This window comes from Mytilus galloprovincialis, chromosome 5, assembly GCF_965363235.1.
Source record: "Mytilus galloprovincialis chromosome 5, xbMytGall1.hap1.1, whole genome shotgun sequence".
NCBI classification, from domain to species: Eukaryota; Metazoa; Mollusca; class Bivalvia; order Mytilida; family Mytilidae; genus Mytilus; species Mytilus galloprovincialis.
The window spans coordinates 101,411,200-101,428,392 of record NC_134842.1 but is presented as its reverse complement, the minus strand read 5'-3'; positions in this window follow the sequence as shown (position 1 = coordinate 101,428,392).

The window sequence follows — 17,193 nt, the reverse complement described above, 5'->3', positions numbered from 1 at the left end:
CTTTTACATATACATTTCAGATATGGCTTTGAGAAGTTATTACCTTTAAAAAAAGCGAGGGGCGTATCATGCGCTCGTGGTGCAGCTGTTTATTTTATATAGCCGTACAGAATATGCAGCTTTTTGTAATTCATGCTGTGTGTGCTATGTTTTATCAAAAACAAAACTTAAAGACAAAGTTATTCAAGAGCAATTAGTTATGATTTAAAATGCAATAGTTACCTTTACATGTAATTATAAAATTATATTTCATTTGATTTCTGATGAAGAGTTTACATTAAATTTTAATTACTATAAAGGGCAAACATTTGGCATAATTCCGGGTAAAAACTATAAATAAATAACTGACAAATTGTGGCTTGGTTGACCATAATAGTATGCATTATATTGTGGATCTAATCTTGTTGATCATTGTTGGAAGGCAATTTTGCAAATCGCGTTTTGTAGATATTTACACAAAAATTGTTTGCCTCTGTTTAAAATATATATGTAACACTCAGAAACGTGTCCTTCCCCCCAAACGTGTCTGATTCTCCCAAACGTGTCCACATCGACGTCACTGAACTGCAAACATGTCTAGTTGTAAAAGGGCGCCAAAGCGTGTGATTTGTATAAACGCCCAAACCTGTCCCCTTCCCCAAACATGTCCATATCTAGCTTATTTTTTTTCTTTAACTGGAATTTAATTCTTGTCCATATTATAAATACGTTGGTTATTTAGGTATTACTTTTTTATTAACGTATACTCATTTTACTATTTCATTATCAATAGAAATATATTTTTTAATCCGGCAGAATAACCTTGGTAAAAAAGTGGTAGCGTCCGTTCGGCTAGTTTTAAATTTCTGCTACTTTCATTTAAAACGGCCTCTATTATATACGAAGATTAACATAGTTTCTTACTGAAGTCATTAAAAATCGGTCTTTTTACTCGCTCTTCAATTTTTAAAATGCAAATTCCAAATAGTATTTATCCTAAATTTTAGGTTTCCGGCATCACTAAAGACACACGAACAAGAAACATAACGCCCAGTGCCAAATATTTCATGCATTATTTGAACGACATCAGTAAATCCTGAAGATAGGTCATATTATCAGGCATGCCTGGCATTTGGGATTGACATGTGCCTAAATTTTTACGGTTACGCGGAATAAATACTAGTTCGGATTAAAACCTGATACCTACGCAGACATTGATTTGGAGAGCTTTTAAAATATCAGAAGTGTTGAAAAAAGTGAAGTCAATTTTGCAAAATAAAGGCATGATCGGAGTTTATTGGTAACACAGAATTTACATGGTAAACGATTAATTAATCTGTTCTAGAATTATGTGTATGTTCGTTCTAAATGAACATGAAGTACTTGCAACTGGACAACAAGCGATTTCAGTCAAAAGTTAATTCATATGTTACAGATTGAATTTTCAGTCATGGTAATCATTTACAATCGGCCTTGAACAAACGGATGGTAATAAATGACCACTTCATCAACTATGTCCCCCATCACAGAAATGCCGTGAACGTTATTGATGTCATTTGGGATATACATGTATTAGCGCGAAAAGACGCGAGACGTTATGGCGTTTGAAGAAGGCACGTTTGGGCGAATAACAATTATCGGATACTTTTTGGGGTTATGAAATCGGACACGTTTGGGCAATATTGAATATTTAGGACACGTTTGGGGAGAAAAGACACGTTTGGGGGAATCGGGCACGTTTGGGGGGAAGGACACGTTTGGGAGTGTTACATATATATATATATATATACGAGTCTAAATTGAAAACTACGTTCAAACCTACGATTACGTTGGATAAAAACGGCAATTTTTATACCTGTGCATGTAAAACAAATTCCGTTGTAGAAGGGTTAAAAAACAGCACAAACAACATTTTCCAAAAGACCAAAAAAAGTGAAAAAGTATATTTAAACAAAATGCATTTGACTAACAGGTCGAACAAGTGATGTTCTTAAACCCTGCTGACTGCTATTGGCGATTGCCAAATAAAATTGATCACGAGATGTGACAAAATTGATCTTAATATAAATTTAATACTAAACAGAAAACTTGTGGCCAAGATGTTATGCCACAAACACAAGGTGTCAATATTTTTTTGTACACCAGATCTAGATTTAGACAATCTATGTCTCTTCAGTGATGTTAGGGATCGAAACGGTATTTGGAAGGCCATATAATTTACCCTCAATTTCAGATACTCTTGAATTTTAAGAGTCAATATAGGATGAACGGATCATATAAACCGGAGGGAAAATATAATACAAGCCCAAACGAAAAAATATAAACGAGTCTAAATTGAAAACTACGTTCAAACCTATGATTGCGTTGGATAAAAACCGCAATTTTTATACGTGTGCATAAAAAAGTATATTTAAACAAAACGCATTTGACTAACAGATCGAACAACTGATGTTCTTAAACCCTGCTGACTGCCATTGGCGATTGCCAAATAAAATTGATCACGAGATGTGACAAAATGGATCTTAATATGTCAGAATAAAAGAAGTTAGGTTTTAGTTTTAATTGACCGAGTGTCCAGGTGAGTTAACATCGTTGATTTATGAAATCAGTTTTACCTGATATGTCAGTAGTGTCATGTAGTGTCTTCTTTATAACATTAATTTCTTTCACACAAGTTGCCAATTGATCCTCGTGTGTGGTTAACCGTTCCTCGTGTTTGGTTAATTCTTCATCATGTCTGGTAAACTGTTCATCAACTTCTGTAAATGTGATATCATTTTTGCACACTAACTCACGTATCAAATCACCAACCCGTTTTTCTGTAATAGTGCTTTGGTAGGCAATTGATGATTGAAGGTTATTGATCATACTGGTGTGCTCCTCTTGTGTCATCTGAAAGTTGTGAACCTCTTTCTCATAGTTGCGAAGCCTGTTTAGAATATCTTTAAGAGATCTATCTAAGACAACATGTTGTGCAGACTGTGCTTCTTTCAGCATTAATGGGCCACCTAGACGTCCAATGGCCTTTGAAAGCAACACAAATGTATGAAAAAGAATCCACTGTATAAAATGTACTATTGAGATATTATAATTTATGTCTTGTTTTCAATAGCTACAACATATACAATAATGTTTGTATATGACAGATTTGCATTTAGATATAGACCATTATGGGTTGCCTACGTGATCAAAATGATATTGACTATTTGAAAAATGGAACACAAAATATATTTTTCTTAGGGCGATATTGTTTTAACGTTTTCCAAACTCCGAATTTATCAATCAATAACAAACATTCAATCAGTTTTCGAATCAACATAAGAAATAGAATTCGAGAAAAAAAACCACACTCTACTGCAAACAATGCTTTTCATATGATATACCACAGACAAGTAATGGCAAAGTTTTGATGACCTTTTGTTGTTCACGTTTATGTCATGTGTCTCTTTTACAAAGTTGTCTCATTGGCAATCAATTCACATCTTCATGGTTTATAAAAACAAAGACACAGATTGAGAGATGGACAAACAAATAAACAGAGCAAATGGATAAATAGGGTGACTTCTATTGACCCTTTTGATATTTTTTTGCCGTGGTTATGATTAAAGTTTATACTTACACATTCTAAATCTCGCCAATACTGACTGAAATCTGCCAGAGACAATTTCCCATCCCCATCATGAGCCAACTTGTTTCTGTACCATTTTATTCGGGCAATGTCTGCACCTGTACTAGTGTCAGCTCGATGTGGTAAGTTATCCCAGCCCGTCACAGGGGCAATCTCACGTGGTGCCATGTTCCGTAAAAGGCATACTACCAGTGTTGTGTCAAAGATGTCTGATGTAACATTGAATGCTGAAACAGAAAATAAAAAAAAAACATTTTTGAAACAAACAATAGGGTTTAAATATCATAACTATATTATAGATAATTATTATATTCGTGTTCTTATCATGTTCGGGTTTTACTGTATCCATAAATAGCAGATCCTGTATATTTAATATAAAACAAGAATGTGTCCATAGCACGCGGATGCTTCGTTCACACTATATATTTTTTATGTTCAATGAACCGTGAAATTGGGATCATATTACATGTGTACTAAGTTTCAAGTTGATTGGACTTCAATTTTTATCAAAAACTACCTTGACCAAAAACTTGAACCTAAAGTGGAACAGACGGACGACCGAACGAACAGACCAACACGACCAGAAAAGAAAATGCTATAGTAGATAGGGAATAAAAAAAAAGACGATGCAGTATCAATGCCAACAAAACATCTTTCCTCCAGAGACCAAATGAAACACCCGTTAAAAACTAAAGGTCACCGTATCAACCGTATGAAACCCAATTTAGTTATGTGAGACGAGTTTCTGGAGAAGAAGAATCGCTAATGTGACAACAGATAGCTCTAAGCTATGATAATTAGTTTTGTGGGTTCTAGTTTTAATACATCATTTATAGTTTTATTCGAAAATTAATAAGTAAGTAAAATAGAATAACTCTATGTCTATCATCCTTATGAGGGTAATCCAATAGTTTCCTTAAAATCGCAGTTTTGCTGATCTCTTGTTGTTTCTACTTACAATGTATATATTACAGATATTAATATGATACGCAGAAAATCGTTATTTAAAAGCAGGTAACATTGACTAAGTAGTCTTATATAGAACATCAAAAAACAACTTTCTACTTACCAGGACTTGGGTATAGGGTCAGCAGTTGTTGTTTTGTTATAAACCTAAGTCCTTTCAAAGTTGCAGAACTATTGGCAAGTTCAGCGGCAAGTCCAGCTGGTGGATGGACAGAATCGAAATAAATTCTGACAGCCTTAGATGCAACCTTCAAATTGAGATAGTAAAAGCGTAAGAAGTTTGACTCTTCTACTGATAGACTCATGGTCGTTCTTTTACTTGTTATCCTTGTTTTGTTTATATATGTCTATTTTATTAGCTACATATATAAACATCAACAGCACTGTAGCTATACTAACGTCAAAATTATGGAAACACCTAGTTTACCAGAATCGATCTGAAAAAGAAAGATATAAAGCATGTAAAATACATTCTTAAAAAAATACATTCTTCTTTTAATAAAATCAAAGGATAACCGTTACTTGGATATCATTCGTTGTCATATAATAAACAAATAAATAAATCTAGATATACAGATTTTTGCATTCGTTCAAGTTATATTATCCATTGGTAGATAGAGGAATTATAACGAATCAAACTAAGGTTGATACTCTTTTAGTCAAGTTTTGAAAAGATGAATTTTATTGTTTTTGGACCCTGTTAGTAATGTCGCTTGTTATTACATATTCGGCACTACTTAAAATATGATATAAAATATGAATTATTTTTGTTAAAACTTTAATGAAAGTGAACATGTGGAATAATGATTCGCTTTTAGTAGCCAGCTGTATGGTCCAATTTTGTCAAAATAAGCTGAGATACATTTATGACGATTTATTCACTTGCAAATGATCAATTTGACCTCATTGAATCCGTATTCAGGTGAACTGCAATTTAACCCCATCAAGAGATTGATAAAGCATGAATTGTGTGCGTGTTTGATTATTTAAAGGAAAAGAATGTCAACATTGAAAGTAAAACAAAGTTCAAACATTTGATTAACTGATTCGATCCTCAATCATTCTTATTCAATTAAGAATAATGATTAATATACATTTTGTTTACCTATAAATGAAATTAAATAGGCCTAGAAGAATCCAATTCCACGAGTTCCGCTATCTATTTATTATACATGTACTATAGAATACATACAGGAGATGTAATAATTAACATGATTTTTGTTTTGTTATCTTATAATTGGTTTATGATACACAGCTATTATTTTTATAGTTATGTTTTTGTTTATTTGTTATCACCTTTATCTTGAACTAGACATCATATTATAGAAGTATCAATTAAAGCTATTTATGTATTTAAAAAAATCAACCAATGAAAATATTTTTTTGGAAATTATTCTATACATTTAAAGTATCCCATGTACCAACAATTACGGATTGTCAGTAATATTGAATATCACACGAATAGTCAACTGTTATGTGCAATTCGTCGTTCAAGATCACGCACGCATAACTAGATGAGTTAAGTAAAATCAGGAATATATAGTAAAGATAAGAATCCTATTTAAGATAATTATTTTATGACACAAATTAATAAATTCTTAAATGTGTTTTAATATTTGCCTCTAAATTTAAATTTTAAAAACAAATATAAATTAAATTTTCATTCTGAACGATGGTTATTTAGATTATTTTTTATTAGTATACCTCAACTTATTCCATAGTTGTCAAAAATTACAGCGACATTTTTTATTTTGCTGTAATCTATTAAAAGTTTGGTTTAAAGGACATGTACATTTCAAATAATGGCACTAGTTTGGAGTTAAATATTATTTGATTTCTTCATTATTTGCACAACAACAGTCTTGTACATTGTTGTACTTGTAACACAATAACGTGTATATCCAATAAAGATATAACTACATGTCAGACTTATACTTACCAAGAATTGTGCTGACAAATATACCAACTTGTAATGCTATATAAAATCAAATTGGTTCTCGGTGATACGGATCTATAGAAATAGATAGTTTTACGTTTGATCTTAAAAAAAAATAGGCAACACATTTTCTATTTCAAATCTTAATTACCTATGCCCATCTGGCCCTTGATACTAAATTTATACAACCATCGCTTCAATTGATTCAAATATGAAAGCGTTACGTAGACATTATGTTTATCTACACTATATTATCCCTTTTTCATCTTTATTAAGAACGGGACTGAATGTTGTATACCTATAACAGACCCAACCTTGCTAAATTGACTTTTGTTTAGCTTTATGTTATTCATATTTTAGCTATAAAACGTATGACTAGTTTAGCCAAACACGTTTTTTCGTGAATTGTAGATCAACTAGGAATAGTAGTAACGTATACATTTTATTATAGACATGGTTATCATGATATAGCTGACTGAATCTGAAATGATTTAGCTATTTCATACAAGGAAATGCATGCTTGTGTCTAATCGTGTACTGCGTTTAATGGGCTGACTGTAAACTGAAGAAAAACTTTGATAATGACAAACGAGTACATCACCGTTTAATAAATAGCAATAGGGCTTTTATGTATTACTAGATACAAGCTAAGAGGGTACAACTAATACAACCCGATTACAACATCATCCATCCTTAGCATCTGTCTTCTGCTACATGTACTGCATCAACAAATGGTTGAAAGTAGACTTTAGCAAATGGAAAAGTAAGCCTACTGTAATTTTTTTTACCGTGATTGTAAATATAATTATGTAGGAATGCTTACTGTTCTGCTATCAACACACTCATTTGATGCATTAAAATCTCTAATCACATACAGCAGTGTTTAGTACCATACCTTTCATGGATGAAAGTGGTTTATAATTGAAGTCATATGTGCTCTGTATGTTAAATAATATGTTTTCAGGGGTTAATATGTATCAATAAACAAATGAACCTTACATCCGTTCTAATCCCTTTTTTGTTCTTTTGTATGTTTCTTAAGTACACATGGTGTCCATATGAACGGCTCAGACACTTTAGGAGACGTCATGTTTCTTGCAGCTGCAATCAACAGCTTTCGTCACGTAACTAGCTATTTTTTTGTATTTTCCTAATAAAATAAAGGTAAACATCAATTAGTCCTTTGTTAATAAACAGTTGTTGCAGAATCATCTGATACTCCTGTCTTATAAATGATAAAATAATTATATAAACAAAATAGAATATTCAAAAATAGTTTTAATCGAAAGTTGGTATAAAAGTCCCTTTTCAACTGTTTGAAAATGTCAAATGTATGTTGAACTTCGCAGTAGTTAAAGGTTTGAGTTTTAAAAACATACCGATATATTTTTTTTGGTAAAGGTAGATCACTTCTATAAAAAGGTCATCGAATCTCTTTGATCCATATTAGACAAACGTTTCTGCGGAAGTAACGAAAAATTTAAAAACAGAATTTTATCGTGATCTTTTTTTTTTTGTTACGAAGAAGATGCACGCTTTTGATAAGCAGTGACTAGGGAAAATTGTTTTGTAGTGTAGTATAAGTCTATATGACGTCCATTATACTAAGCTAGTACCAACGTGTAGATCGCCAAATGCAGGGTGTCGGCTATGTTTTACTGGGGGTGGCAATTTCGAAGCGCAGAAAGACTATAAAAGAAAGTTCAAGTATCAAAATTTCTTTATTTAGAATTCTTAGTACAATATAATGTAGTGCACGAAAGGAACTGAAACATAATCTATGTCCTGCAGGCAGAAACAGTCGTTTTCAGTGCTCTGTTTCCTCAAACACCTCGCCTTAGTTTACCGTGTTGCAGATTTTGAGGCTTCATATGCAAATTTCTGGATAAAAACTACTTTAGACGACTTCCTCCCATATCATTTATACAAAATTGAATTACTATAACGGAATTTAACCAAATACCAGCTTCTTACTTTTAAAACTAGTTTTTTTTTTATCAAAATATAAAATGTCGCTCGGCGTGTCAGATTTTGCATCTCAAGGGGTAGAGGCTTTTGATAAAAATATAATATGTTTGCATATAAATCGGTTTTTATCTGACACCATTTATTTCAAACACATCCCCTATATTATGATTACACATTACAAACTGTAGGTATTTCATTTTGCCTGGTTTTTTTTAGTCTTATAAGACATATGCTTATGCTTTCATAAAAAGTAAAAACAATACTCAAAATATTTTGTATAGCTATATGTACGAACAAAGTCGAAGTAGTAAATGTTATATGAGCTTAGAAGGCATCACCATGATTATGCTCAAATATACATTGATGAAATATGATTCAACTGAAGTCCAAAGGGCCATATTTCTATTTTCATGAAAGATTAAACTATTAGATAAGTTTGAATGAAATTGCAAGAAGACGACTCAGCACAACTTACTTTAAAGGGTGAAACATGACAGAAATTTATCCGTTCTGGTATATGAATTGACATTTTGTATTGAAAAAATAATCGAATTAAGGACAAACAGAATGTAAAAAGAGTGAAATGTTTAACAAATATTTTTCTACGTATTACTATTATTTGAATACACTTTTCAAACAATATTATCAAAACTGCAAATGCATCGTCTACCTCATTTATGATATTTGGCTAGCTGGTATAAATGATTGTATGCATGGTATTATTTTCAATAATATTGTGAATATTTTAAAACTTCTTCATATCAAGGAAACATGTTTTTGTCATCAGATATAACTGTCACTTGATTCAAGATATCTTCTTTACTTGTATTTAGAATAGCATACCTTTTGTGTAAAGGCTAATAAAACACGAAGGTGCCCGTAACGTCATGCTGGTTATGCAAGACCGGATGCAGTGAAATACACACTCATGAACAAATTCAGATTGATAACTCTGTACTTCAGATAGTTTAAACATATTTTATTGTTCAAAACAAATGGATTAGACACAAGTTTTTCAACTTAGTTCCGTCTTCTCCATAATATACATGAATATACATTATATTTATATAGCACATTACATAAATTTGTATTTTTCTAATAAGCATGAAGGCATGAACAATTATTAAATAAATCACAACTATTGTTATTATAATATTTATACACAAAAAACAATAGAAACGGCTCAATGGATATCAAACGTTCTTATTTTGAATAATCAAACACACCCAAACGATCGGTCCAAAGAGAAAACACCAACTGTTACTATAGTGTGTTTATCAATGACTTTCTATAATATTTACCTGTATAAGTTGTAAAAGTAACATGCAATATTGTGAATATATATAATTGTGATACGGACATTAAATTCTGACTTTAAAAATGCGGATAAAGGGATGACAAGAACATAGATTTAATGTAAGTATCGTTTTTGTATTAACTTCAATAGTTGAAATCCATTGAGGCGAAACATTATGTTAACCGTTATGAACAACAAATCGATCATTCGAACAATGCATCGTCTGTACTGTAGACTAGTAAATAAAACAATAACCAGCAAGGTTGTTATCAGAGTGAGAAACGTTGAGTTTCTTTTATATATTTATGTACAGCAGAAAATATTACAAAATTGTCTTTTGTATCTAAGTTGTCATTACCAAACAATAACAAATCAATTGTAACAGGAATGTCTAAGTGGGTCAGTTCAGTAAGCATAACATTTCTTTGCGATGCAAATTTATTACAATATAATAAATAGTGTTCAACATTTTGAAAATACAGTTGTTGCAATTGTAACTTGAAAGAAGAGAAAGTAGGAATTTGACGAACATGCAAATCTAATTCATTCAACAATGTAATAGAAGATGGAAAAACAGACTGTTGATATACTGATAGACGATTCAATGGTATATTAATGTTATGTCTATTTCGCAGGTTATAATTATTAGTATCTGATACATACGGAGGAACCAATACTTTTAAATAATCCGGTGTTTGGTTATTTACAATTTTATAAAACATGGTCAGCTTTTTAACTTCCCTTCTGACACTTAATTTCTCCCATCCCGTCTCTCTATAAATAGAGTTGATACTAGCATAACATGGTAAGCCGGTAACTTCAGATGACTATGTAATCTATAAAACACACCAGCGACGCTTGAATACATACGTGATTAAAGTTATGACAATAAAGAGTATAAGACATTTTAGACATCTGAATAGTTTGCCAAAAATACAGCTACAAACAAAATCGACAAAGTTCTTTTATAAAATCATCATGATTGTTCCCTAAATTACATTTATAAAATATGATCCAATTGAAATCCAAAGTTCCTTATTCCTAATGTGTATGATAGATTTAACTAAAAGATATATACTGACTGACTTTAAAAACGCAACACTCATTTTGAAGATTTTTTTTACCCGATCATGTTTGATCATCACACTTTTAATTTTTTTTGGATTCGAGCGTCACTGATGAGTCTTTTGTAGACGAAACGCGTATCTGGCGTATGTACAAAATTTAGTCCTGGTATCTATGATGAGTTTATTCATGCTTATCATACTTCTTTCTCTTTCGAAAAATCAACATCTGACTTCCCTGTGGTTATTGAAAATACCGGTTAATTGAGATCGCACGAATTTCAAAAAGCGAAATTTCGAACCAATATTCTTTTTTTCTTCAATTTTGTCTTCTTTGTTAAACAGTTCTTTCAATTCTCGACCACACTTAAATCAGTTTTAAAATGTTGCATATCCTTATTGCCAAGACTGAGGAATAAAATACTGAATCAACCCATTAAAAATACCGCAAACAGGAAAACGTGCTGCAACCAGACAATTTGACGTCAGAAATCTATCTTACTGTCCTTCTGATAATAATACCGGTAGGCGGATCATCAATGATCAGATCAACATGTAGTGACAATGCAAAGTTAATATAATTTGTTTACGAAACGTCGTTTGCGAGACAGGTCGACAGCCGCAACGTCAACTGCTAATTAAATTGCTGAATGCCATATTGCACAAATTTATGCCGTACATGTTTCCCATTAACTGAACTGCCAATAATAATCCACCGCACAAAAACCCTTAAAGCCGGGAAAATCAGAAGGTGCAAAACAGACAATAATTTTGACGTTTGTTACAGGCAGTCATTGCTTTTGACGGTGACACGTTCATTGGTGAGGGGGAAACCAGTGTTTCAGTGTATACCACAATATTTCAACATTAAAAATGACGTAATCAATTCAACTTTAGAACTGGCATTTTGTTTTAAACATTGTAATAATGAATGAACTTTCTGTTTATAAGTTTGTTAACAAAAAATCGATATTCGACAATGGGGAAAAATTATCTAGTGTTGCGTTTCTAAATTCGGTCAGTATACGTTTTAGTTAAATTCAAGAGGATATTGCAGCAAGTCTTGATTTAAAAGGTGTATCATGACTGAAATGTATTCGTACTTTTATTCAAATTTACATTTGATATTGACCAAATAAATTAAATTAAAGGACTAACAGAAGGTAATTTAAGTTCAACTTTTGAGAAATTACTACGAAAAATGTTCATAAGCAATTCTTGGTAAACCACATTGTCTTATAAGTCACTGATTATCAGAGCTTTAGTTTTTATTATTTATTTTGAACAAGTTATTAAGAGCGCATTTGTTTCTTACCTAAACAATGTAAACGATTACGCGCATAGTCGTTTAATCCATTTATTTCTTACATTTTCTTGCCGTAAATTCGTTTCCGCATCTGTCGTTTAAATAATTACGAGCACGTGTTGTTTTTGCAAAGTCCTGATTATTTGTTTCCCGCACTTTTACCTGTTTGTTTACAGAGCGTGAGTGTAATCTATTTCTGTCTGACTACATGGGGTCGATAAAGTTTATTAAACGATGTATGTGTTTCTAGCAGCTTAACGTTTACTAAATGATAGTCATCGATTACAAAATTTCTGGTTAGAAACAAATGCGCTCTAAATAAAACTGGAAATCAACATCAAGTTTAGAAAACCTCAATTTCTTCTTACCCTCGTGTGTTTTAGATAAATTTTTTAAAACATTGACAATGATTTCGATACAGTCTGTTTAATTAGTATATTATGTGAATCAAACTAGACCTAAATAGAACAGAAACGTTAGATCTATATCACAATTAAGTGCTAAATGTTATCATAAAATTGTAAAAAAAAAAAAAAAAAATACTGTACTGTCCTAAACAAGTTTCATAGATATTGTACATTTTGTATGTTCATATATAAATAACTAACAGAATCAAAACGTTTAAAAAAACTATTAATGTGTTTAGTAACGATTTAGAATGGAAGTGTGTATTGAACATTTTAACTTTTCTTACAAAGCACAAATTGTAACTCAAATTCATGATTCATTATAACATGTTTAAGGATGCACAGAATAACAAATGTCACAATACAAAAAAGGAGGATGATTAAACGGAAAAATATTGTATAACCCAAATTATAATTGGACATCACTCTGACATACCAACCTTTTCCACAAAAATGTCATGGAACATATAATGTTTCATGTTTTGTAGTCTTCTGGTATTAAACAAATAATAGATGAGTCAAAGATCAAACACGGTTTTTTCAGGGTAAAATAGTTTTTTTTCTATATTAATGATAGGTTAAACTAATGGATGAGTTTTAATAAAAGTCAAAGAGGATAACTGAGCATGACTTGATTTAAATGGTTCTACCTAAGTGAACTTTACTCGTACTGGTATATGAATTGACATTCCATATTGAACAACATACACACAAATAGGACAAACACTATGTAATAAGAGTTTAATTTTTGATAAATGTCTTCGAAAGATATACATAAACAGTTCTTGGGAAACCACAGTTTCTTAAAGGGCAGTACATTTCTGAAGTATAACTCTTTATCTTTTTAATCAAAGTTTAAAATAGATCACCATACATTTTAGTACAAAAGGATGAGGCAGAATGAATTGCAGTTTAACAAAACAGATTATCTTACATTTTAACAGACTGATAATTCGAATTCAGCGTAAACAAGTTATAATAAAAAGGTAAATAAAACTTAAAATCAAGGTAATTTTGATGATAAATATTATCAGTGCGTTGCATCGGAATGTATTTATGCGTTACACAATCCTTTGAATTTTCTTATACACGGCCGACACTAATCTATATTGAGTATGCGGCTATATCGGCGGTTGGTCTGTTAATCGGGTTGGCTAAAGTCTGTTAATCAGGTGTTATCGAGAAAATCATTAAAAGTTCAGCATGTTTCATTGTATAACTTTCTAAATAAATTTTTATCATAAAAGGTATTCATGTCTAACAAAACAATTCAATGTACTGAATTCAGTGGTGTAATTATTATTTTTCTAGCTTCGATGTACGATCTATAAAATGAAAAGGCGGGTTACTCATCAATAAATTTATACACATTTTACACATAAAATGTACACAAAATGACATATTGGTTAAATTTACTTGCATTCAATATTTTAAACATCGAAAAAGGAAAGGCATTATGTTTGTTAACCATATTGATATCATTGTGTGAAAAATCTACACGAAAATCTGTATTTTGGTGACATACATTAATCTTTATTTAAAACCTGGTCTGTTAATGGGTCGGATGTATAAAACCCGGTCTGTTAATTGGTCTGTTAAGAGTTATGAATGGCAATAAGAGTATAATTTTATTGCTATATGGGGAGTTATCGATTCAAATGAGTAGGCTCAAGACGAGCGGCTAAAATATACGAAAACAAAACATGAGCAATAAAACATAACATATACGGAAACAACACATGAAATTGAAAATTGATAAAAATGGTTTCAAAAAGTTTAATAATTAAGTAATATTAATTTCATCCAAGAATGATCGCATATATCATGTTGGTTCTGTTTAATTGTCATGAATGACACAAATTTGTCATCTACATTGGTAACCAGTATATAAATCAGAGATAAACGTCGTAATGTAACTAAACATCAGTAAGTAAAATATATTGGGATGACAAAATATGAAAAATAAAGAAAGAATAAAGAGTAAGATAAATAAAATGTAGAAAAAAATGACATAACAATTTAAAGGATACAGAAATAAAAAATACCCCCCCCAAAAAAAAAAAAAATAAAATCCCCCCAATCCGGACCCTCATGGTATACACGAAAATCTGGATGGAAACGCAGTATATAGAATAATATATAAGGACAGTAGAGAGTGAAACATTGCTAAAAACGAGAGAAAAATAATACTTGTTTAAGAATACACACATGAAACACCGATGGCTATTGAAACAGTAACGGATTGCGATGTACTTATACTGGTGACAAATACTAGAAGTTTACATGTATGGTGTAAAGTTTACGGACAACTATGGTGGCAGGTTAATGCCATTTTGCGTTTAAGCTCTTTAGCGTTTTCGCCTTACATATTCTATATGGCAAAAACGCGAAATTGTGAAATCGAAAACGCGAAAACGCGAAACTGATTTCTCGTTTTCGACTTCACGTTTTCGCGTTTTCGACTTCGCGATTTCGTGTTTTCGCCCTATAGAATATGAAAGGCGAAATCGCGAAAACGCAAAATGAATTTCAACGGCAACCATAGACAACTGTAGTTCTCCTCTGCACTTATGTAGATAGAAACTAAACGGAATAAAATGAATTGAAACTTAAAATAACCAAATGTAACTGCATTCGCTCCTTTCCGTTTACTTCTTTAGAGTGATTTGTAAACAACATATGATTAAGTAATAGAAGAAAGGAACCAATTGGATGATGCTGCCGAACTAGGGTTTAAAGTCAAGTGACAAATATCATGTTTATATGTGAACGAGAACACGTTATATGTAACCTGTGTTGTATTAGAAAGACACTTTCAGTCGGAATTGAGAATGTGCTACTTCAAACAGACACAAAAATTAAGGCTGATTGAAAACGTCAATAAAAAATTCATGCATATTCCAGAGGCCAATCCATATCACGCTATATTGAAGTGACACACCCTTCAATAAAATGCAAAGAAAGTCAAAATAAAAATGCTCTTTCTAGGATACTTTGGCACCGTATTGTCATTTTTATTTACTCAGGAACATCTCATTCTTAAATTTTTCAAGGGGAAAATATAAAGGTAGCAAAAGTATTGTCGTGTCTAAATAACTCTTAACTGACACAATTTCAATTGTCCAACCCATTAACAGACTTTACTCCCATAGTTTTCACTAAAACGTGGTATCATTCACGTTCTTTTACAATTATGAAATATTTACTAATGATAATTTATGTTTTAGTACGATTTTTTGTCCTTTAAATGATATCTAAATTTGTTTGTTTCGCCTTTTATTAAAAAAATTGCTATGCGTATAAGCATAAATTCTACATACTTGCGCGACGCCTTTTAGTTTTACTGAAAACTGCGCAGACTAAGAAATGTTTTTACAAGTGCAAAATGTTCTATGATAGATATAATTTTGTCAGACACTTTTCTTTTTTTGATTTGGTTCTTATAACATGCCAAAAATCTGTATATTTAATAGAATTTAACATTAAATTAAGCGTTTTACTCTTAACAGAAGTATAACCAACCCGATTAACAGACTAATCGCCCATATAGCCGCATACTCATTACAGATTAACCGACCAATCTCTCGGTTAGCCGAGTGTCGGCCGTGTTATAGGGCAGTATTTTTCTGAAGTATAACTTTTTATCATTTTTGATGAAAATATTAAATACCTCAGCACACATTTCAGTACAAAAGAATGATTCAGAATTAATTGCAGTTCAAAAAAGAAAAAAAATCCGTAGCAATATAAAATCATTGACTGACCATTTAAAAAAAAAATTATATTTCAAACGTAAACCTCTGATGCCTAGAGCCCATGGAGAGTAGAGACTTCAACTGCATCGATTTGTTGGAGGTTCACGCTAAACATGCGCCACTGAACGCTGATAATATTGCACTGTGGTTTTTCTGTAATTTGTGAAGGAGAGAAATAATCTACTCGATAGCTTGTTTACTAATTAATTATGACTGTGTATTGCCTGTGTGGTGCAGTGGGTATCATTTTTCATCCAACAATCAACTGCTCATCACAATAGTAAAAGAAAATTGGTTAATATTAACGTTTCTATCTTTTTGTTGCTTAAACTTAAAAAATGGTTGTAAACTGATTTACTTCTATACTGATTTAAAATACTTATTTTCTAAAATAAAGTTGGGACCATATCAAACAATTGAAGTTGCATATATAATCGCCTTATTTATAATATTATATTAACATAATATATATTTATTTCATTTCTTAACTTATGTTAATGTTAAACCAGAAATAATGTTCATTGCTTGTTTTACAGTAAGAAAAATACAGTTTCATAAATTAACTATCAGAGTTATACATTTATACGTTAATGTTATTTCGGAAACAGTCATGCGTACAAATGTATTAAAAATCGACATGTAATATATGTCCCCTCTACCATAAATGTGTGAAAAAGATACATGTTGTCATCTATGCATGTCTGATGTGTCTGTTTCTTAATATAAAGATTGATAGATGGTCTCTTTTAATAAATAACGCCACTGATTGAATTCTGTTGATAGTCAACGATGATACATGTCATATTGTAGTCAACAGTCTTCGGATACATAACGCACTGATCTAAATTATCAACTAAAGTTAAAACTAAATAGTTTAAACGAGTGCG